At 43.4% G+C, this 23,377-nt stretch overlaps 2 long non-coding RNA genes across 3 annotated transcripts; one reads left to right on the top strand and one right to left on the bottom strand.

Annotated features, from left to right (window-relative positions):
- Nucleotides 1-982: 982 nt before the first annotated feature.
- LOC119253696 (uncharacterized) lies at nucleotides 983-4,744 on the bottom strand. Its single transcript, XR_005127200.2, has 3 exons — nucleotides 4,723-4,744; nucleotides 4,532-4,637; nucleotides 983-1,332 (listed from the first exon to the last, which is right to left on the bottom strand). It is a non-coding gene; the product is annotated as an uncharacterized LOC119253696 (long non-coding RNA).
- On the top strand, nucleotides 4,729-17,685 carry LOC129145252 (uncharacterized). 2 transcript variants are annotated; one of them, XR_008550490.1, is made up of 3 exons: nucleotides 4,729-4,864; nucleotides 11,088-11,154; nucleotides 17,465-17,685. It is a non-coding gene; the product is annotated as an uncharacterized LOC129145252 (long non-coding RNA). The 2 variants fall into 2 exon arrangements; XR_008550491.1 differs by lacking the exon at nucleotides 4,729-4,864 and adding an exon at nucleotides 4,870-4,899.
- The last annotated feature ends 5,692 nt before the right edge of the window (nucleotides 17,686-23,377 follow it).

Below are 23,377 nucleotides of genomic sequence, written 5' to 3' on the forward strand. Positions count from 1 at the left end.
TGGCTGTCCCAACTAGCAGGCTGTACTAGTTGATTGCAAAAATTGCCAGAAATTTTTCTCCTCATCTGTATCCATCTATCCATGCTCTACCTGTTAATATCCTCTGCCTTGATTGTGGACTCAGCCAATGGGGTGTCAGCTCTGCCTTGATTGTGGACTCAGCCAATGGGGTGTTAGCGCTGCCTTGATTGTGGACTCAGCCAATGGGATGTCAGGAATATGACACTTGCTGAGCCTTGGAAGAAACATGTACACAACTGAGCTTATCTTCTCTTGGAACCCTAAGGCTGCCTCAGAGGAAGCCCAGGCCAGTCTTTGGAGTGATGAGATGCACATGGTCTCCTCACTCCTGTTACCCAAGCATATGGCTTGACCACAGCAGACATGTGACTGCAGCCACCCTAGATGACCCATTCACTAGCCATTCCACAGGCGAGCGAGCTGGCTATGACCAACTAAGCTGGCCCACAGCCCACAGTCCAGCTGACCTACAAAGCCATAAACTGAATACATAGTTGTTATTATAAACCACTCTGTTTTAGGATCTCACTAGCAAAAGTTTCCTGATATCAATTTGCTCACTTGTTTTATATACCTGATCTCACTTTGTTCCACTATAAGCCAGGAAGAGAAGGAATATTATCCCCATGTTCCAAGGACAGCCATGTTCTAAACTTTCACAGTTTGATAGCTTTCAAAGGCTGGATCTGGAATGGAGGTTACCTTGACAAAGGTACACATTGACAATATTGTTTTGTTTGGGACAAAGCAATATCACAGTTACAGCTTCAGCTTAACCAGTGGTTCCTCTTGTATATTACCATGCCCTCCTATCTCATCTAAATCCTTAAAATTTAAGTGGAGAGAGAGGAAGTTTCCTCTGTTAAAATCGATTCCATTATTTAGAGGAGAATATCAAGTAGCCATACTTGGCCAGAGGGATTTCCAGGTAATAGCAGGGAATAAGCAACTGAACCACTCCTGGGAAGAGCTTTATTTGAAGGAAACCAGCTTCCTTTCATCTCTGTAGGTCTCTGCTATGGTCTCACACTTGCTGTTAAACTTTTACAGATGCCAGTGTGGGGCAAAGGACTCAGCACATTCTAGGCAATGATCTTAGGATGAAACATTAGCACTCTTATTAATATGAAGGCAGGAGTCTAGTCTTCGAGGAACCTACTCTCTGTAAAGAGCTTAACTTGAACTTGTCCTTGTCTCTAGTCCTGCCCGTTGTCAGGAAGAGGGAATGACTCCCTGCTCGTGGTATCCACTGGCAGGATTCACAAATGGCTTCTTGATGGAGATATTACTGGAATTGAGCTTTAAGGATTGCTGCAGAAGGATGGGAAAGACAGAAAGGTGAACAGGTTTGGCAAAAACTGGCAGTACTGGGAGACTTCTTAGAAGGAGTCTGAGTAAATGGAAGACACAGACAAAGGTAGCTTTTAAGTAGAAATACCCAGAATCCTCTTAACTCATAAAGAGCTGATTCATAGAAGCACCAGTTTTAAGATTTGCTAGCACTAAGAAATCAATGGCATAGGTGTTAGCTTTCAGTCTAAAGAAGAAGAGAGGGGCCAGTGTTGGGAAACAGACAATGAGTTTTATTTTGAATAAGTTAGGCTTGGTTATAAATAGATTACTTATGTGGGCATGCCCTGGGATGTGCTAAAGACATAAACCTGGAGCCCCAAAGGGAAACACAGCTGCCTGGTGAAGTGTGTTGAGGGCTAAGGAACATCTAGCAGAGTGCTTGGCTACAGAAGACAGTTAGTATTCAGTTTCTAGAACAAAGGGTTTCCTTACTCCACTTCCTTCTTCTTCCTTGCTGACAGGGGAAGCTAATTTCGGGGTTTTCATGGGACCGGCCAAGATAGCCCAAAATTTGTTTACCAAGCACCTACTTCCAAGAATAGTTTGTAAAACTCATTCAAGAGCTAGACTCAGCACCCTGTTTCCTGAAAAGGGCTAGCTGGTAAATATTGTCATCTTATAGACCTTACAAACTCAAAACTACTCAACTTTGCTACTGTAGTATGAAAACAGCATTGTGGGTTTCAAAAAAATTAAAAAAGGGTTGCCATAAGTCTCAGCAACTCCACTTCTGGGTCTGTGTCCAAAATAATGAAAGAAGAGTCTTGCAGGGATATTTGCACCCCGAATTCAAAGCAGCATTATTCACAATAACTAGGCTATAGCAGGAACCCCAGTATATCTGCCGATGGATGCATGGAGGAGCCAACTGTGGTCTATACAGACAATGCAACATCATTCAGCCTTCAAGAGGAAGGAAATTCTGACCTCCCAGGGCACGGATGAACCTTGAGACCATTTGCTAAGGGAGATAAGCCAGCCACAAAAACACAAACATCGTATGTTTCCTAAAGTAATCTAGAAAACGTCTAGTGATCTTCCTAGAGTAATCAAAATCATAGGGACAGAGAGTAGAATGTGGTTGCCAGGGCCTGAGGGGATGTGGGAGTAGAAGTGAATGTATAGTGGGTGCAGTTTCAGTTTTGTAAGATGAAAAGCCTGTGAATGTATTTACTACCACTGAGCTGTACACTTAACAATGATTAAGGTGGTACATTTTAGGACATTTTTTTTTCTGCCACTGTAAAAAAAAAAAAAGGAGGAAAAAAAGGTATCCACTTGGAAATCTTGGTAAAAGAGAATTCTGGACCTCATCCTAGTTCCAGGTGCTACTGCTGCTGCCAGCACTGGGAGGTTCTTGGAGGCAGCACTGCCCAAAGGGAAGCAGGTGACCAAACAGCAGACACCAGGGCCACTAAATGACTTTCTGTGACAGCGAAGGGAGATGAAACTTTCTGAAGCCAGTGTCAGCGTAGCCTGTGCCTCTTTGCCATTGCAGCTCCGTTGGCTCTCAATAATTATGTGTTTGATAACTGAATAAATGAACTACTGGGTTTATGGAGGCAGAAGTTACAGCCCTCTGAAGTGCTTGGTTCTTCTCAGCCATGTTCTCTCTCTTCCTACATGTTAGTCCAAGGCTGAGCCTAGTTAGCCAAAGAACTGGAATCCACAGCCTGGGTGTGGGCCAGGGCCGGCAGCAGAACTCTCTGCATGGAAAACTCCTCCTTCCCCCACCCCTACCTCCCCGCCTCTCAGCTCCAAGCCCTGCTGCTGCTTGCACCAGGGTCCCATGTGCAGGGTCAGGCAGCTCCAGCTCCTCTGAGCCCTCAGCTGCAATGCACTTTCTCCAACATTCCCTTAGGGAGTGAAAGGACGAATATCTCCCAGGGAAGAAAGGGTGCGTGGGCTTGCTGAGGGAGCTTGATTCCGAGTTCCTGAGAGGAAGTCTGATGGGCAGTGCAAGGCTAGGGAGGCGCTGCTGTGGTGGGAAAGAAAGCTGGTCACAACCACTTCTTTCTCTTTATTCTGCATGAGAGTTAAATGCTGGCCTTGCCCAAGTATCATGCTGAGACCTGGACCTCAGGAACTCCAAAGCACACACCCTTTGCAGAAATTTGTAATTTCATCATTTCTTGACCAAATGACTCCAACCGCAGAAAGGCCCAAATTTTCCATTGGGATTGATTCTGCTGCTCCCTTGGGTGGGTGTGTTCTTGCTTGCGTGCTTTGCAACCTCATTCATTATATGAAATATAGGTTTTTCAAAACAGATTGTAAAGTAAACTAGTTATTAAATATATATATCTTGCCTTTCGAACTCTACTTGATAAATTTGAGAACCGAGACACAGAATATGCCTAGAAAAGCTGAATTCACTTTTTATCTGGCCTGTGAAGCATAATCTGGGCTCTGACATCTAAAGATCTAGGATTACCCACCCTCTTCCAGTCCTCTGTATGGCCTGACCCTGATGCAAAAAGCCAGAAACTTCCATTCCCACGTATAGACAATCCAAGACTTGCAGTGTCTGGTTGCAATGGAAGGCCAGTGAGTTTGGAAACAGGGGGGAACTGTTTCTCATACAGGCAAACAATTTGCAACCATTAAGCTGAATGAAGCCGATGAATAGTCATGCAGCCAGTGGCAAGAGCTGCTATAAATTTTATTACCAACATGGACACATGATATAGGCATGATCCTTGATTTCAGATAAAGAAGAAAATGTGGAGCTATTATTAAATACAGAGTAAAACAGCATGAAAAAAATGCCAGAACATAGAATGCAAATAGGATTGGGGGGTTCCAGGGGAGGGGGAGAGCCCAGTAAGGGCAGGGCTGTGTGGGGAGAACAAGGTCAGGTGGTGAGCTGGGTCCCGTGGGAGTTGTGCCCAGGCTGGGGTGCTGAGGGGGAGGGACTTCCCCAGGAGTCCAGAGCTACTGTGTCTCCCCGCCCTGCTGCTGCTCCCACCAATGGCTCCCCCCTTATGAAGCAGGGAATAAAGAATGACTCTTCATTTCCTGGAACTCTCGAGACCACAGGAGAGTTGGCAGAGGCAAGGGAAAGTTAAGGTTTGGGGTGGACTGAGTGAGCGCTGGAGGACGGTGTCTTGACTATCCATATATTTCCTACCACGCAGAATTCTGGCAAAATACATACCATGGCTTTTGAGGTACCCTGAGGCTGAGAAAATTCACCAGGATGCTTCAAATTCTACTCAAAGATCCATAGTCACAGATGCTCACGACTAAGTTGGGGTTTCAGCCTTTAAGAGATCAGAATATAATTTGGTTTTAGGTGACCCAAAGGGTGCCTTAAATGAATACCTAATATGACCACCAGATCCTCACCAACCACCGTGAAGAGTCTTCCTTTATCCCCTGTCACAAATGCCTGAGATTCTTTTCATGAAAGTCTTTATGAGATCATCAGAGATAAATTTCAGAAGAAAATCTCACCAAGGGAGGGAGGGACCTGATGATCATTCACACGGTGAGCACATGGGCAGGGAAAGAAAGGAGCGCCAGGTAACAGCCCTAGGGCAGCTCCCTCCCTGTGGTGGCCGGTGGCCAAGGAAGGGGCACTGAGGAGGAAGAGGGGCTGATGTGGAGGAAAGACCTGGAAAACCGAATTACTGATTATAGGGAGGGCTGGCTTGTTTATACTCAGTTGGGGTGGAGGAGAGAGAACAGCACCCTTGCCCGCTGGAGGTGCAGATACCTTTGTCTCATGGGGCTGCTGGTGGCAGATAATCTGTGTGGCTGTGGGGAGATTTGGGGGCCCTTGTTTTTGTTGCTGCAAAGCTTTTTTGAAAGCACGTCTACAGCACGGTCACGTGGGCTGTGTGTGCGGCTGTGACCTAGCTGGGGGGCAAGGGCACTGGGGTCTGATATTTGGGTTCTCTTCTAGACTCTGCCACTAAGTGGCTCAATGACCCATGAGGTCTGTGGCTTCATCTCTGAGACCCGGGTGGACTCGATCTTGATTTCCTTTCGATCTTGGGGTTCTTTCATTGAAGCAGAGCTGCACAGAGGGGAGCAGAGGAGGACCTAGAGCACTGCCCACTCTTCCTGGGCCTGAGCATGTCATCAGAACCCCAAGACACTGGGGCAGCACCCCCTCAGGATCACGAACGTCTCCTTGAGTTCACCAGAAGCCCTTTCTGCTGGAGCAGTGTCCGGGCAGACTTTGGATGAGGCACAGGCTCCCGAGACTTGTTCTGCTCAGGTCGTGCCTGGGAGACTGAAAAAGTTGCTGCTAATGGGCCTGAGGGGGAGGGTCCCCCTCAAAAGGAGATAATCTCTTTCTTAGCTGCTTGGGTTGCCGGAGATATGTAAGTTTTAGAAATTTTTATCAATGGTTCTTTTATAAAGAACATCTATTAACAATCATGAATCTCCCTGGCTCCCGTTTAGCGCCTGCGTCCTGGCGAGGCTGCCCTGTCCTTTTCCATCCCCGCCCTCCTACTGCCCCCTTGAGAAACGCTGCTTCAGTGTATCCTCTCCAGGTGACGGGTGATTTACACACTTAGAATGACTTAGCCCCTAACTGGAGCGGCGGGGCCCTGTGTCCACACCCCACTCCCGTCAGATGCAGAGAACACCGAGTAGATCCATGTTTGTGCCCTGAACCTGAGTCTAACTCAGCAGGTAGCCTTGGGTAAGGATATCAAATAAAGCCAGGAAGGGAAGAAAAAGGGACAAAAAATTAAACATAATGAAACTGGCCACAGGCCATGCATGCAAGGGAGAACCATGTAGACCTTTAAATGCTGGAGTCAGGGGAGAGAAAACTTGTTTTGAGCAAAGCTGTCCTGGCAGAGCAGAGACTTAAAGGGACTCAGAGCAGGGAAAACTGGACGTAGTGGCCGGCCCACCCCCCCAACCCCACCCAAAGTGCTGTGGGCATGCAGACCCCAGGGACAGTGGGACCTGCACCAGGATTGGCAGTGCCCTGAGATAGTGCCAGCAGCGGTGGATCCCCTAGGTCTGGGGTTGGGATCCCAGGAGACCCGACTGGCACCAATTCTGCTCTAGACTTGTCAAGGAGAGGCTCTGATGAGTCTAGGAGGCCATCCCTGATCACACGGGCTATGACTCCTTCACCAGCCTTGCATATGCATCCTGCCTTCTCTCCATGTATTTAATCTTTGTCCTCAGATCCTTCCAGATACTTCCCCTGATGACTGAAAGAGCAGCCCCTTATGACTGAAACCCCTGCCTAGAAAAATGGTGTAACCACAGCTAGCACTTGTGTAAAACTTATTTTGTGCAAACCCTGCTAACCACTCTATATTTACTAGTATGCAAAGTAGGTACTATTATCATTCTCATTGTGTAGATAAGGAAACCAAAGCACAGAGCAGTTAAGCAAGTTGCTCAAGGTCACACAGCAGTTGTGAGTAAGTCATAGAGCTGGGCTTCAAACCTAGGCACCTTCGCACCGGAGCCCATGTGTTAAATGAGCCCACTTCACCACTGCTCTGTTATAAAACAGATATAATAGATAATAATAGATAATAATATAATAATAGAAACAGCACAGTAATGTGAACTTCTTGGCCATTCTGAACAAGGAGAGTTTTGAGCTCTTAGGAGAGAGGCCAGGCAGGAAAGAGGTGGTGGGGTGCCTGGGGAGCTCAAGGTGTGCCCAGAGGGCTTGCAGGCTGCCCTGGCTACTGTGGACAGCCATGGCTCCCCTGTATCTATTTCTTTCTAAAAATTAATGGCAATAAAGAAACACAATCATTTGCAACTTTAAAAAGAAGCTAGCAGCTCTAGGAATCTGGAAATGATATCCCCTTAACTCAAAGGCCTGATGCATTGGCTTAAAAGGGGGCTGACTTTAAAGCTGGTATGTGAGTTTACTGGGGCCATTGGCAGGGATGCTAACAATTTATGGAATGCATTTTTGGAAAGGATTAGGGGAAAAAACATGTCGTGTCTTACAAACCCAGCGTTAGGAAGGCAGCTCTAAGCACTACATCTCAGGCTTTCCGGACGCACCGCTTTTTAGGGAATCGGCTGGCCCTCTTTTCCTTCTCTTTATAAGCTCTTACCCTAAGGATCATATTCAGGCTACACCGGATATGCCCAAATCATTTCCATCTGCCGCCTAGGAGGGCCCCGGGAGGCCTGCCCTCGAGAAGCAGCTCCCAGGGAATGCTGTCTGGGAAGGGACAAAGAGAGCGTCGCAGCCTCTGTGTCTGCCCAGTCCATCCCAGGCCCCACTGACATCTGCTGGTTTTCCTCTGTCTTTGAGTTTGGAAACGGGGCACTGTTTACATTCTGGCCATGGATTAAAATAAGGAAAAAGTTTCTTGTTCCTGTTATTTCTCCCTACGACCTCCCTTCCCACTTTATGACATGTTTCCCGCAGAGCAGAGTTTCTTTACAACAGGTGGGTAAACTGAGGCACGGGGAGATGGACAGAGGAGTCTTGGCTCTGTTAATTACCGCATAACAAAGAAAGGGACACAGATCTCCCTGTCCAATGCAAAGAGCTAAGAGAGTGTTAAATCAAAAGGAAAGTGCCAGACTTTTAAAAGAATCCCTTTGTTGCTACTTCTGCGAATGCTGCTGGGAACCCACCTGCCTGGCCCTGGATTTTCCCTGCTCCCCAAACACAGGGAGCCTTGTGGTGTGCACTCCCCTCCGTGTTGACCAGGCATGATCAGACAAAGCACACCTGGCAGAAGGGATTTCCAGCTGCTCCTTCAGGAGCGTGAAGGCGTCAAGGGTGGGAGTTGCCCGCACCATATTTGACAGGGAGGCAGGGCCGGGTCTAAACTGAAAGGCAGAGGGGGGCTGTGGCTGGCAGCCCCAGGCATGGTCCAGGCACGCCCAGAGCCTCCACCTCTGCTGGGGGGGAACCTGACAGGAGAGGCTTGTTCTATCACAGACAGAGAACCTGGCCCTAAGAAATCTCTACATCCAACTCTCTAGCATGTTTTCTTTTAAACAACTTTATTTTTCTGGAGTAGGATTCTAAAGGAAGGCCCAGAACTTTCCTATATATATCACCCCTCCCCCCACACAGGGACAGCCTTCCCATCAGCAACATTATTGACCAGTGAGGTACATTTGTTACGGATTTTGACACATCGTGGCCACCCCAAGGCCATAGTTTACTTAGGTTTCATTCTTTCTTTTTTTTAAAGATTTATTTATTCATGCATACAAAACTGGGGTATAGGCCAGAAGTGTGGGGGGCAAGTGGATTCACCAGAGACAGAGTGGGGAGCAGAACAGGCAGATTGACTGAAATACACACTACTGAGGGGAGCAGCAGGCGAGTCAGGAGAGGTCTGCTGTGCCATGTGGGTAGCTCCCTGTTTGGGGATTGAACTCATGCTGCAGCAGCTGCAGACAACTTCATAGGTTGCATCTTAACCCATGTGCCACCAGGGAGGTCCCACGTTTCATTCTTGATGTTATACATGCTATGGATTTGGACCTATATAATGGCATCTTTCCATCAGTTCACTATCAGTATTTTCACTGCCCTTAAAGTCTTGTGTCCTGCCTAGCCATCCTTCCTGGCCCTACCCCAACCCCTGGCAATCACTGATGACTTTACTCTCTCATTAGCTGTGCCTTTTCCAGGATGTCATTGTGCTGGAAGCATGCAGTATGTGACAATTTCAAATTGGCTTCTTTCACTTAGCGGTAGGCATTGAAGATTTCTTAATGTCTTTTCCAACTTGACAGCTCTTATTTTTAAGGGCTATGTAATATTCCATTGTCTGAAGGTACCACATTTTATCCATTCACCTACTGAATGACATCTTGTGTGCCTCTATGTTTTGACAATTATGAATAAAGCTACTTAAACATTCATGTACAGGTTTTTGAGTGGATATAAGTTTTTAACTCCTTGGAGTAAATATCAAGGAGTACAACTGCTGGATCATATGGTAAGACTATGTTTAATTTTGTAAGAAGCCACCAAACTCTTCCAAAGCAGCTGCACCATTTTGGTTCCCACCAGCAATGTCTGGAGTTCCTGTTACTATAGATTATTACCAGGGTTTGTGTTATCACTGCTCCAGATCTGGGCCAATCTAGTGAAAAGAAATGGTCTCTTGTTGTAATTTGCATTTCCCTTATGACATATGATATCTTTTCATTTACTCATTTGTCCTCTTTACATCTTCCTTAATGAGGTGTCTATTAAAGACTTTGGTCCCCATTTTTAAGTGGGTTGTTTTCTTCCTGTTGACTTTTAAGCATCCTTTGTATATTTTGGGTAACAGTTTTAACAAATGTGTATTTTGTGAGTATTTTTTTCCATACTCTGACTTTTCTTCTAGTTTGCTTGATATTCTCTTTCTAGGAGCAGAATTTTTTAATTTTAGTGAAGTTCAGCTTACCAAGTACACCTTTCATGAATTATACCTTTGATGTTGTGTCTAAAAAGACATCACCATACCCAAAGTCATCTTGTTTTTGTGTGTGTGTTGCTTCCTCAGAGTTTTATAGTTTTGTGTTATATTTAGGCGTGTGATCCATTTTTGGGTTAATTTTTGGGAAGGACTGTGAGGTCTGTGTCTAATTTTTTTTTTTTTTTTGCACGAGATGCCCAGATATTTCAGCGCTAGTTGTTGAGCTAGTTGTTGAACACACTATCTTTGCTCCACTATATTACCTTTGCTCCCTTGTCAAAGATAGTTGACTATGGTTAGGGATGAGACTAAATTTCTGGGCTTTATTCTATTCCACTTATTTATTTGTCTGTTCTTTTACAAATACTGCCCTGTCTTGAGTACTGTAGCTTTATAGTGAATCAGGTAGTGGGAGTCCTCCAATTTTATGCTTTTCTTTCAATACTGTAGTGACTGTTCTGAGTCATTTGCCTCTCCATAAAAACTTAAAATCAATTAGTTCATATTCATAAAACAATTGCTAGGGTTTTATAGGAATTGCTGTGACTCTCTAGATTAACTTGGGAAGAACTAAATATTGAATCTTGTCTGTGAACATGGAATATCTATCCATTTATTTAGGATGTTTGAAAAGGAGAGAGGAGAAGGGAACTCATTGCCATACCTGACCTTAGTGGGGAAGAGTTGAGTTTCTTCTCATCATTAACTATGACGTCACCTCCAGGATTTCTATAGACAGACTTTAACAAGTTGAGGTTTTTCTCTATTCCCAGTTTACTAGGGGGTTTTATCCTCAATGGATGTTGGATTTTGCTAAAAAAATTTTTTGCAACTGTCAATATCATCATGTTACTTTACTTTTCAGCCTTTTGATATGATGGGTTTTTTAAATGTGGAATTTTAATGCCATGAAAAATGTGATTTTAAAGAATGAGATATTTCCGTTGTCTAAAATTGTCTGGTTTTGCTATTTAAATTGATGGACTTTAAAAGAGAGACTTTTGTTTCTCATGTCACACAGAGCAATCTCGTCAGTACTAGTCACATTTCTTTCCAGAAATCAAGTCCATTGTTTGGTTCGCCAACCAGGAAACATTTTTGAGCACCACTTATGTGCAAAACAGTGCTTGACAGAAAGAAAAAATACCAAGCAGCATATCTCTGCAGTGGTGCTTAAACTTTCCACTTTGAAATCATCTTAGAAATCTCATAGGACTTAAAGTTAGTAAGAGGGCTGCTGTGTGCTCTTCACCCGCATTTCCCGGTGAGGACATCATACATCACTTCAGTAATGTATTACTGAAGCCAACACCCAGTCTTCTGGTTTTACAGATGAAAAGAAAGAAAATGGAACCTCAGGAAGGCTGGGTGACTTGCTCAAAAGCACACAGTGACTGAGGTAATTTGGTGTCCCCCAACATGCAGACCCATCACCCCATGCGGGCAGGCAAAAGGCAGTTAGCAATATCAAGGGTGAGTTCCCAGTGTTCTCACCTGTACGATGGGATAACAATACTGCAGTCCCAGTACATTGCCTTGCACTTGGGTGTTCTGACTTGCTGGGGTGACTTTGCTGAGTCTCTCTGGGCCACCAGTATCTGAACTTCATTGTAGATCCAGAGTCACCAAAGTGCTTGTCATTTGGATGCGATAAACCCTGTGGCTAGTGAGCTACTGGGCTGCCTTAACGAAGCTCCTGGACCTGGAAGGTGCTCACCAACCATCCCATCCAGGTCCCCTACCTTTCATTACATTACTGCCCCCTATACACCATCTCTTGTGTTCCCTTTTTTTTCAAAAGATTTTGATATCAAAATCTTCTATTAGTTAACTGGTTAAGCCTCTTTCTATTTTTAAAAATTAATTGCAAGATAGGCGCAATTGCCAAGTAGAGATATTGAGCAGCAAAGGATAACCAATGTCATCACACTGGGTTAATAGAATTCTAGCCCAAAGCAAACAAAAGTTGACATTTTAATGAAACTATGCAAGCTTAGCAGGCAGGGGTAGGACTTCAATGTGACTTTTAAAAATACCGAAAATAGTTTGAGGGCTCTGAGGGTTTAGGAATCCCAGGGACTTAATCCAGTCCCAAAAGATTCTAAAGATTCCAGAAAATCTCCTATAAAGTATAAATACACTTTAGTATATGTTCTTTATGTTGGCTTAAATCCCCTTTTCTATATCTTAATCCCATTCTACCTTAAAGTTTGATGTTTACATGGGAATCTCTAAAATTTAAGGATATCCAATTGCATTAAAATATCTCTATGCACATATGGTACCCAGGTGCATATTAAATGTAGAAATCGTTATTTTAAAAATAGCAGCATGTAGTTTCTTTCCTGGTCATTCAATCTCTGTCTACCTACCCCTATGTTTCCAGCATTTTCCATCTTCTCTCCAGCCTTTCGCTCCGCGTGCCATATTCCTTTCCTTGCTATTAAATCTGAGGTTCAACAAACTCCTAATAAACATGCACTGTTTTAGTCAGGGTTCCCCAGAGATGACAGATAGATTGGTAGAAAGAGACAGAGACAGAGAGACAGAGACAGAGGGTTTTATTTTAGGGACTATGCTTACATGATTATGGGAGCTGGCAAATCCAAAATTTGCAGGACATTTTTGGCAAGCTGGAAATTCCAAGAGCTGGCATTACAACTTGAGTCCAAAGAAAGTCTGGAGGCAGGATTCTTTCCTCTCCTGGCACTTGAGTCTTTTCTCTTAAGGCCTTCAACTGATTAAAGAAGGCCCATGCATATACAGAGGGAAATCTGCTTTGCTCAAATGATGTAAATGTTAAGCTCATTTGAAAATACCTTCACTGCCATATCTAGGTTGGTTTTGACTCATCATATGGGAACCACGGCCTAGCTGATGTGCCACATACGTTGAGCCATCACATATACAAGTATTATATTAAGCTCTGGGACTCAGTGACCAATGGGACCTTCCCCCAATCTTAAGGAGTTGGGAATAAAGTAGAGAAGTGAAGGTAGAAAGAACTGATTTGGGTAAATGCCACATTCAGGAGTGACAGAAAGCTGAGACCACGGAGGGAGGTCTGCAGGCCAGTGTGAGAAGGTTATGCTTTAGCAGGCACGGTTTGAGCTGAATCTTCAAGCTCATCCAGAGGTGAGGCACCCTGATGAGGGGGAAGAAGAGGCCGTGTGGTGCATGGGTGACAGTGAGTGGTTTGATGTGAAGGAAGGTGGGGTGTCAGTGTGGGGGTGGAGCATACTGCAGGGGTAGTGTGGAAGGGTGTTGAGGGACAGATTGTGAAGCGTAGAGAGTTTTACGAAGGAAGCAAAAGAAGACCTGTACTGTTTCCATGAGACACAGTCATGTGAGCCAGTCACAGAGCAGGCGTTGCAGGCGCCACAGAACTGTTAGTAGTAAAGTCCCTCAGAGGTCACCCACTCTTGATTTGCACATTGAGTCTTCACCCAGGGAGTGGCCTTAGACACCACTGCAGAGGGCGAGGGCAGGCCAGGCAGAGAGGACCCTTTTCAAGTGGAACTCTCAAATTTCACAGTTTTTAATGAGGCTTTACTCTGAATGACCCCCCTCACCCCCACTTGCCTGAGTCCATGAGCTGTGACCCAAGGCACTTGGCTGCCTGGGCTTTTCACCCTCCCCTCTCGTTATAGTTCCTCAAATCCTTCCTTCAGACACAAGACCCTTCATGTACCTGAACATGGGGTGAGTCTTTATTCCATGGTTCTGGTTGCCATGGAAAAGGAGCTCCTTTCAGAGAAAAAAAGCGAGTCTAAGAACAAAGCAGACATAAAATCAGCCTCCCTTCATTTTTCTGAGTTTTGGAAGTTGTTCCTTCTGTGAAGCTAAAGTTGGCTCCTCCACATTAAGATCAAGTGGAGAGAAATCATCTCAAATGACAACAACAAACGCTTTCAGTCTTGCATAGGAAAATTGACATTTGAAGTAAAAATGGTGTGTTTGGCAAATTGTGACACTAAACAGTTTTCAGAAAATGACTCTTTCTTTCTTAAACATTGGAAAAGAAGTATAAAGATGTCGATTCAAAAAGGTAAGCTTTATACATGTGCCACGAAAAGAAGGGGCAGGATCAGAGAGCTGAGAGATCATTCAGCCCACAGGTGAGGATCCTGGCTCAGAGAGACTGTATATTTTCCTCAGGTCACAGAGCTGACAGGGAAAGTTAAAAGAAAAACTTATTCTCTTAAGTCCTAACACAAAGCTTGTTCCTCTATATACCATTGCCATCTAGATTTGTGGCCACTGTTTATCATTTTGGAAGCCTAATTGACAACGTAATGGAATTTTCCAGAACCCGTGCAGCAAACAGTGAGCCAGCTTTATTCAATTTTTTGTCGGCTTGTTTTGGAGAAACGTATAAACAGTTCATCATTAAACACATTTCATCATCTGAAAAAAGTAGGGAGTGAAAGAGATTTTGTGCTCAACTTTTCAGTAAAGGAAAGCAGTGACATAAAAACACAAGTGTATGTTTGCATTATTTGGATTTTTAGGTATATTAATGGATCTGGGTTTTGAAGAGAGATGAAAGAGAAATTAAAAAGAGTTTCTGCTTTCTGAGACAAGAGAACCCTGAATCAGACACTACTTTAAGGTGAATCCATCAGTTTTGATTACTTTTGCGAGAAAGATAAGTTGCTCTCTCTAAGAGGAACAGGGTTAGCTTGTGGAATTAAAAGACTCTTGAGATAGACTGAATGTTTGTGTTCCCCCAAATTTATATGTTAAATCCTAATGTTCATTGTGATGGAGGTCAGAATTTTGGGGGCGATTAAGTCATCCGGGTGGAGCCTTCATGAATGGGATTAGCACTTTTATAAACAAGATGCCAAAGAGTCCTTCATCCCCACAGCGTGGGAGAACACAACTACAACACAGTCATCTATGAACCAAGAACATACTCTCCAAACCCTAAGTCTGCTGCCAGTTGATCTGGACTTGCCAAGAACTGTAAGAAATATACATTTCTGTAGTCAGTAAGCCACCTAGTCTATGGTATTTTTTTTTATAGCAATCCAAATGGACTAAGACAACTCTTTGAGAAGATTTGTCTTAACAAGCCAACAAAGAAGTGGTCACACATGAGACAGGAAAACAGCAGGTTATGTGAAAAGCTTGCATACTTACAGTGGGATGTGTTGAGGTGGATCTTACCCGAATACAATCATAAGTGAATGCACAGAAGCAGGGTGTTCTTTCCTTTGCAGAAAATTAATTATTGGGTTTTATACAGACTAAGCCTTTGACGCTTTCATCATAACCCCTTCTACTTCAAATACTTCATTAGCAAATCATTGTCAGCATTTCATGTTGCCTTGCTGGTTCTCCATTTAAATAATCACACTGAAATTCATCCAGTAGTGTTGGGGTTTGGGCCATTGAATTAAGCAAACTCATGGACCCATGAAAGCATTTAGTCCAGTTCCTAACCACTGAATTAGACATCAGAGGTCCAGCGCTCTGAAACTAGTTTGGAAGAATCCCGTGCCTCCAGGCAGCACAGCCTCCAGAACATTCCAGGAGGGTGGATGTTTGGCTTTTCCAAATCCAAAAGAAATGTCATTCATGCAGGAAAATGAAACATCTGACCAGAAAACCGGAAATCTCTCCTACATGACAATGGGAGTCCATTCCTTCTCACATATTCATCATCACACCTGGTTGTGGAGAGCATTCATTCAGCAGCCTTAAGAAACCAAGATGGAACCTGTCTCCCTATCCCAGGGGATGGAGATATGGACACTGGAGAAGAGATGACATTGCCTAACCATGGTGTTGAAGGCAGATTTGGTCAAAGATAGGGGGATACTTTTAAGAGATTGAGTAATTTTTGTTTTATCAAAGAAATCTTGAGGCACTCCAGACCATCCAAGCAAGAAGGGAAATGACTGATGCTTGGTCTCCTGTCAGTTATCTACTGTACAACGACCGGGGAGAGCATCCTCACAGGAATCATCAGAATCAGGAAACATCTGTCTTCTTATTTAGTCACTGGGAGCTGACAGAGTCACAGGATCATTCAAATCTGCTTGTTGAATCCTTGAGCTCCCTAAACTCCAGGGTGATTTCTTGGATGGGGGGAGAGAAGAGGAGAATTACAGAGGGGCCATCTTATCATGACTCAGATGTGGGGTGGCATCCCCAGTGGCTCTGGTTGGAAACATAGCCACTAAGTACCTGTCATTGACACAGCTCTGTCCTAGACATTGAGGGGAGTTGTAAGAGCTCCCAGGTTCTCCCAACTCATGAGGATGGATGTATGAAATGACACAAAACTCTTTGATAGAAATTCATTTGAGCAAGACATTGACTGTCAGCCTCAGATGCTCAGATATACATGCAAGTATCTCTGCCAACTCATGGGTGGGACACACATTTAAGCTTAGGCCTGGGAAGTAGTCTCATCCGTCACTTTGAACAACCCTCTCCCCAATGAGTGATGAAGAAAAGGTACCCAGAGAAGGAAAGTTCCATGCAGCCCAACACCATTAGGAGGAGGCTGAGTTGAAAGCAGGACCTCAGGTTGCTGTCCCTACCCCTACCCCCACTCCAAGGCTGCCTGCCTCTTCTTGGGAGCTATGAGAAAGAAGGAAGTGGTAGGAGAAGCCAAATCTCCCTTTGTGATGTAATCAGTACTTATAGTCAAAACAGCATGTGGCTTTGCCTCTTTTCTGCCCATAAACTGGTAGGAGAACAAAATGACTAGAATAGTACAAAAATAGTCTTGCCCTTGAGCTCCACATGTATCTTAGCTGACATGGCTCTGTTAGTTTATCTTGCACCTTTAACCTAGCTTCCTCTTTAATCTATGTGCTGTAGAGCATGGCGATTGTAAGCATAAGGGCTGATGCCAGCCTGCCTGCCTGAGTTCAAATCCCACTGTTGCCCCTGCTGGCGGTGACCTTGGGCAACTCCCTTAACCACTCTTTAGTTTCCTTACCAGGCAAGTAAGGGGAGGGCGCCAGGTGTCTGAAGGTGTTGCGTCACATAGACAGCAGTGCCAGTTGGAGGCGCCATGGAATGGGGTGGGAGAAAGATGGGCCAAGGAACCTTTTCACTCTGTTGAAGTGATTCTTTTGTTTCACTTTGCCTTGTGTTGGGGGCCTGTCTGCAGAGGAATGCAGGAACTCCCTGGTTATTGAGAACTCTTTGGTCAGGATGGGAGCAGGAAGCCCAGCTTCATCAAAAAGCAGTGAGACAGCAACTGGCTAAGGGCTTGGTGAAGATGAGATATTTGGCCCTTGCTGAGGAATAAATGTCAAATCTCAGGATGTACCAGCAGGGGTGGACTAAGTGACCACCACGTGACCCCAGGAGGAAGTCAGGGAACCATCTGCAGAGGGACTGGAACTGATGAGCCAGCGTCCCTGGAGCTGGGAGCCAGGAATCCACCACTTTAACCAGACCTCAGATGATTTTTAGGCCTAAGTTCTAGACCCATTGATGGGCCCATCCCCTCACTCACAAATAAGGATCAGTTGTCTCTTCTTTTCTCTGCTTCCTTCTAAACAGAACACTCAGTGTAGGGAAGTGGTGGTTGATGCCAGTAAGACTCCCTCTTCTAGGTCATTGCTCAGGGAGCTAGCAAGGAAGCACATAGAAAAGTGTGGGTGAGAAATAGCTAGAAAATTCTCATGACATCAGGCAAAGGTAGGTTGGATTTTCCTCTAACTGTTGCCCTTCTCCCCCAGAATATGTTAATGCTGGAGTGTACGCCTGGCCTCAGCTATTACTGCAGTGAGGAGAACAGCTTCTTGAGAAAGTCTCTACACACACTCCATGGAACGGTCACAGGGTGACTCCAGTGGGCTTGTTTTGGAAGCAGCTACCTCCTCACCCTGCCCCCACCCCTGGAAGAGGCCTAACTTCTCATGAAACCAGTTTCTCTGAGGTCAAGGACTGAGAATAAATTGCAAAAAAAAAAATCACTCTGCTTTTCAGCTGACTCACTTGATTCTCCCGGGGCAGCAGCCACACCACTGTATAAGGCAGGAACAGCATGTTTGGGGCGTGTATAAATTAGGAAATGTGTAGTGCTAAATGGAAAAATAATAGGTAGTTTTATCTGAAGATCTGATAGACAAATTTGGCATTCTCTGTGCTCAGACTTTTAAATATTTATAACCATGATCCTTCACGAGTAATCTGCAGAGACCTTTCTGCATATTGCCAACTTCAAAGAGCTTTGCTAAACTTTCTGCAAACCCATTCAACACTTTTTTTTTTTTTTTTTGGTAAATACTTGCTAAATTTTCCTTGGCAAACACTGGCAAGACCATTGCAAATGCTGCAATACCCATGACCAGGATAACTACCAGCAAAGAGGTCCCTTTGCCAATGAACAGGTACAGGTACTAAACCTACTGCAATTTAACATTGAAGGAACCACAGAACCTTGTTGCCAATGCATTTTGTTTAGGGTGGGCCCTGGAGACCCATTCTGGAAAGTACTATAAGAAGTTTCACAAGGTTGTGTCCTCTCACAAGAGCTCAAGTGTCTCATGGGGTGTATTGACCAAATTCCAACTCCAAGGAAGAGAACTCTTACAGGTATTGAGACTTTGGGGAATTTGTGAACTTGACCTTCCCGGAGTAGCCTAGACCGGGAAGAAGCTGATTCAGAACTAGACAAAGTGGTAGAATCTTCCAAACACCCTGGAAGAGTAGAAGCAACTTGCTCAAAATCTTCTCAAAGTGAGTGGCAGCGTGTAGGGGCAGCAATGGCCACTGAGCAGGTTTTCTGATCCAGCAGACCGGGTAAAGGAGGAGTCAGAGCCCTCAGTGGTTTTTGAAGGTCTTTTATTGGGATTTACCAGGCACATGGCAGGCAGGAGTGCTGGGGGGCCGGGAGGCTGGCAGGCCTCCCAGCCCCCAGCAAGTCTTCACTCTATCTGGGCTCTCTGGCCTTCTCTGCTTCTCTCTTGGCTTCTTCTGGCGTCCCCGTGGCGCCGCCCTTAAAAGCCCAGTCTTAGGTGAATCCCATCTACCTATGCCCACACCCTACTCCAGGTGTCCGCCATCAGGCATGCATTCGGGACTGCAAGGATCCCTCATCTATCCTGATGGCGGGAGGGCAGAAAAGCCAGACATTTTTCCTTACCCTACCCAGGGCAAGGATTCAAAATCATATTTGCAAACCCCCGCAGCAACACTGCAGTGTATAGTATGTGCCTACAGGACATTTTCAGGTAATTATGTGAATAATTTTATGCTTTAAGCTATTGAGGTGTGCTTTACTGACTCTCAGATTCTTTATCTATAAATCAGGGCTGAAAATACCTCCTCACAGATTTACAGAGTATTTTTCTGGAATATAGAAGTCTCATAAAACACGAGACCTATTATTTTTACTGTGTACTAACAAACAGGTTACTTTCTATGATGTAATACAAAGACAAATCAATGATCTTTGGGAAATGAAAAGAAGTCTTACGAATGTCCACCCTCTCCAATTTGGGCTCCACAAGTCTTTAAATGAACCAAAGAATGGTCGTAAGAGCTGGAGTGGGGATGTACTTAAGACTCTTTTGTATAATGGAGCAATTCAGAGTTGTAAAAGTAGTAAAAGGAAGCGGAAAGGAATTTAACAGTCAACCTGCCAAGACCAGGTGGAGGGCATACTTCATTCCTCCCTCAATGAAAACCTACTATGTGCTGAGGTCTGCTATGCAGCTTGATCTTTGTGAGAGGTCAGGGAGGCACTTATGGGGTTGGAGACTAAATTGGATACTCACTGGACATAGATGAATAGTGATAGGGGAAGACTAGTGCAGAGGAGGCGGTCTAGCCAAGGATAGTAACACACAAAAAGTTTTTAGTGGTAACACCTGCCTTCTGAAGCAGTTCTATTTATTCAGGAAAGTTTTTGCAAATAGTTTCAATAAAATTGGGACATTTGGTGTTAAGTTCTAATGAGAACCATTTTCCTCATCAAGGCCCCTGTCCCCTGGAGGAGTATGTTGTTTTGTGTAGAGAACACTAAAAAAATCTGATTATTCCTACTAATCAAGATTTTTTAAAATGAGGGCATTATTTTGGGAGGGGGGGTCTTCCTGCAAGTATGTCGCTGTTGAGTTTTTAAAAAGGAATATTAGGAAAATGGCAATTTCAAAGAGTATCTGAAGCCAACCCTTACCTAATATCACATATAAAAATTAACTCAAAATGGATCAAACAGCTAAATGTGAAACTTTAAAATCCTTAGAAGAAAATTTAGGGTAAAAGTGTCATAACATTAGAATAGATAATAATTTCATGGATATGATACCATGGTAAAGGTAAAAAAGGGAAAACTAGACTGGTCGGACTTCATAAAAATCTTTAAAATTTTGTTCCACAAAAGATACAATTAACAGCATAAAAATGCAACCTGCAGCATGGGAGAAAACATCTGCATCACATATCTGGTAAGGGAATAGTATTCACTATATAGAGAGAACGCCTAAAACTCAACAAGTTAAACAACTTGTTGAAAATATATACGAAGGACTTCAATAGACTGTTCTCCTAAGAAGATATACAAATGGCCAGTAAGCACCTAAAACCACGTTCAACATCACTAATCAAATCAAAATTACAATGATATACTACCTCACACCCTTTAGGATGGCTATTAAACACACACACACACACACACACAGAAAATAGCAAGTGATGGCAATGCTATGGAGAAACTGGAACTCCTGTGCATTTTTGATGACAATATAACATCGTACAGCAGTTATAGAAAATAGCACGTTGATTTTTTTTTTTAAATATTAAAAGCAGGATTGTTGTAAGATTCAGCAATTCCACCTCTGGGTATTTGCCCAAAATAATCGGCTAGTCTGCAGAGAACTTTCTGAATTTTAAAGGGTCTTAAAGGGATATTAACACACTTGAGTTCCTATCCACATTATTCATCACTAAATCCTGGAAGCAGCTTGAGTATCCATTAGTGGATGAGCAGATGAGCAAAATGTGGTCTATACATACAATGCAATACTATTCAGCCTTGAAAAGGGAGAAAATTCAGACTTGCCACATGGATGAATCTTGAGTATGCTAAGTGAAATATATCAGCCAGTCACAAAAAGACAAATGAGGTATGAAGGGGAGTTTTTATTTCATGGATACAGTTTTAGTTGTATAAGATGAAGTGTTTCAGAGATGAATGATGTTGATAGAGGTATCACTGAATGTACCACTGAACTATATAGTTACATATAATTAAAATGGTGAATTTGGGCCTGCCTGGTGAAGCAGAGATTAAAGACAGAGCTCTATCAAGCTACTGCCAGCCACTGCAGCCAGGGAGCAACCCACATGGCGCAGCAGACCTCGCCTGTCTCCCTGCTGCTCCCCTCAGCAGTGTATTTCAGTACATCTGCCTGTTCTGCTCCCCACTCTCTCTGGTGAATCCTTTCCACCCCTACCCCCTCAATCTGGTCTACACCCCAGTTCTTGTTTGCATAAATAAATAAATCTTTAAAATAAAATGAAATGGTAAATTTTATGTTACAGTATTTTAACACAATAAAAAATGTTGGAAATCAATACAACCATTAAGCTTAAAGTTCCTAGAGCAGAAAGCAGTGCCATACAAAGTAGAAGTAGTTTTATGAAGTGAATCATTCATTGCAGGAAATAACTTCTTAATATTTTGGATGTTCTATAAACCAGTGGGTCAAGACTTTTGGAATTCATCAGGTAGAATAACTTTTTTTCAACTAGGGAGTGTGGAGTCAATGAAATCTTGGCAACATTTTATTTTGCTAAAGACTATTTTTTCAAAAGAAAAAATTGAAACCATGTATTGTTATCAGCTTTCCACCAAAGAAAGGACTGTTTGACTTCTGAAAAAGTAAAGGTCAAGAACATAAACCTAGAATAAGAGTGATTTCTTTCCAGGCATGGTTAATAGATAACCTTAACCTGTAGATAAATTAGCTGGTTGGCAGCCGATAGCTGTGATCTTTTCTCCAGTCCTATGGGTCAGGGCTGTGTTCCAGCCCCCATACATTTTTTTTATTTTATATATTTTTTACATCATTTTTAATTTTTGCACAATGTAGACATTTTCATCTTGGTTATAGTCCCCATACAATTCCCACCCTCCTTGTTTTGATCCTACTCCCTCCTCCCCACCACGCCGCCCCATAGTATATCTCTGGTTTATAGTTGCTTGTTGACTTTGATTTTTACGTTATTATAATTAGTCTTTTTTTGGTCCCTTATTTAGGTTTTCTAAATTCCTGCTATGAGTGAGACCATCTGGTATTTTTCTTTTTCTTTCTGGCTTATTTCACTGAGCATTAATTCAAAAGGGCACCTGCACCCCTATGTTTATAGCAGCACTATTTACAATAGCTAAGCTATGGAAACAACCCAAATGCTCAGAAATAGATGACTGGATCAAGAAGATGTGGTACATACACACGATGGGATATTACTCAGCGATCAAAAAAGATAAACTCATGCAATTTGCAGCAACATGGATGGAGCTAGAAGGGATCATGCTCAGCGAAATAACCCCCATACATTTAAAGGGACTGTGTGGTTCATTCTCGCTAGTGGAAGTGCAGAGAGTGCCTGACATCACCAGGCCAAGGGCAAGTGTGGCCTTTTACCCCTCCTTCCCATGACCTACAAGATGGCAGGAGCCCTGAATGCAAAGAGCTCAGGTCCCATAGAGACCTTTGAAACAGAGTTCACCTTCATGGAGTGTGATCAGATTGACAAACCTTTATTTTGTGAAGTTACTGATATTGGGGGTTGTTAGAGGTGCATTATTATTTAGCTTAACTATATGTATCAATTCACAAGCAAAAGTATATTAGTAATATGACTTATACCATACTATTTGCATTGACTTTTTTCATTTTTCTATGAACCAATGAAACTTTTATCACACACATATCTGGAAACTATGGCTATACTATTCCAGATTTAGAACTTCAAAAAGTAAAAGAGTAGAAGTTCGTGAATCCAACTACTAAGAATCATGACTGTTGTTATTTATCCATTTGATTTTTAGTACTCTAGCATAAAATTTGCTAGTTCGTATAAATTTAAATTTATCCCTGGGGAATAACAAGGAATCATATATGCTTATTGATACAAAAGAATCATTTCTATTTGGTCTATGCCAAGCCATTTTCATTTGATCTTAGCCTGTAAGTATCCTGCTATTTTATTGGAAGTCTACTGGATTTTCAAGTTCAAGTATAATACTTAGAGCAAAATTGCCAAGTGACCCTATATGAAAAGATACACAAAAAATTAAGTAGCCATTAGCCAGAGTGTAACATTCTGAAGAACTGATGGAGAAGAAACCATACCAGATACGCATGTTTTAGAAAACAGCTCCTAACTCTGTGTGTGTGTGTGTGTGTGTTATTTTAAATGGAGACAGAAGGCAAATGGAGTATGTGATTTACAGTATCTGAATGTCAACCCAGAGTTGGACTCTGAAGGTACCGATGAGATGCAGCTAGATGCAGCTAGATGTCATGTGTCTTGACTAGCAAGGCAGTGAATCAACCAGCAGCATGTCTAGTGTTTCAGATTAGGTTTCAGATTAGTTTTCAGTAATGTGGCCATGCATGCATTCTAGAATCAGTTTG

Source organism: Talpa occidentalis, unplaced genomic scaffold (assembly GCF_014898055.3).
Source record: "Talpa occidentalis isolate TD23 unplaced genomic scaffold, MPIMG_talOcc4v2.1, whole genome shotgun sequence".
NCBI classification, from domain to species: Eukaryota; Metazoa; Chordata; class Mammalia; order Eulipotyphla; family Talpidae; genus Talpa; species Talpa occidentalis.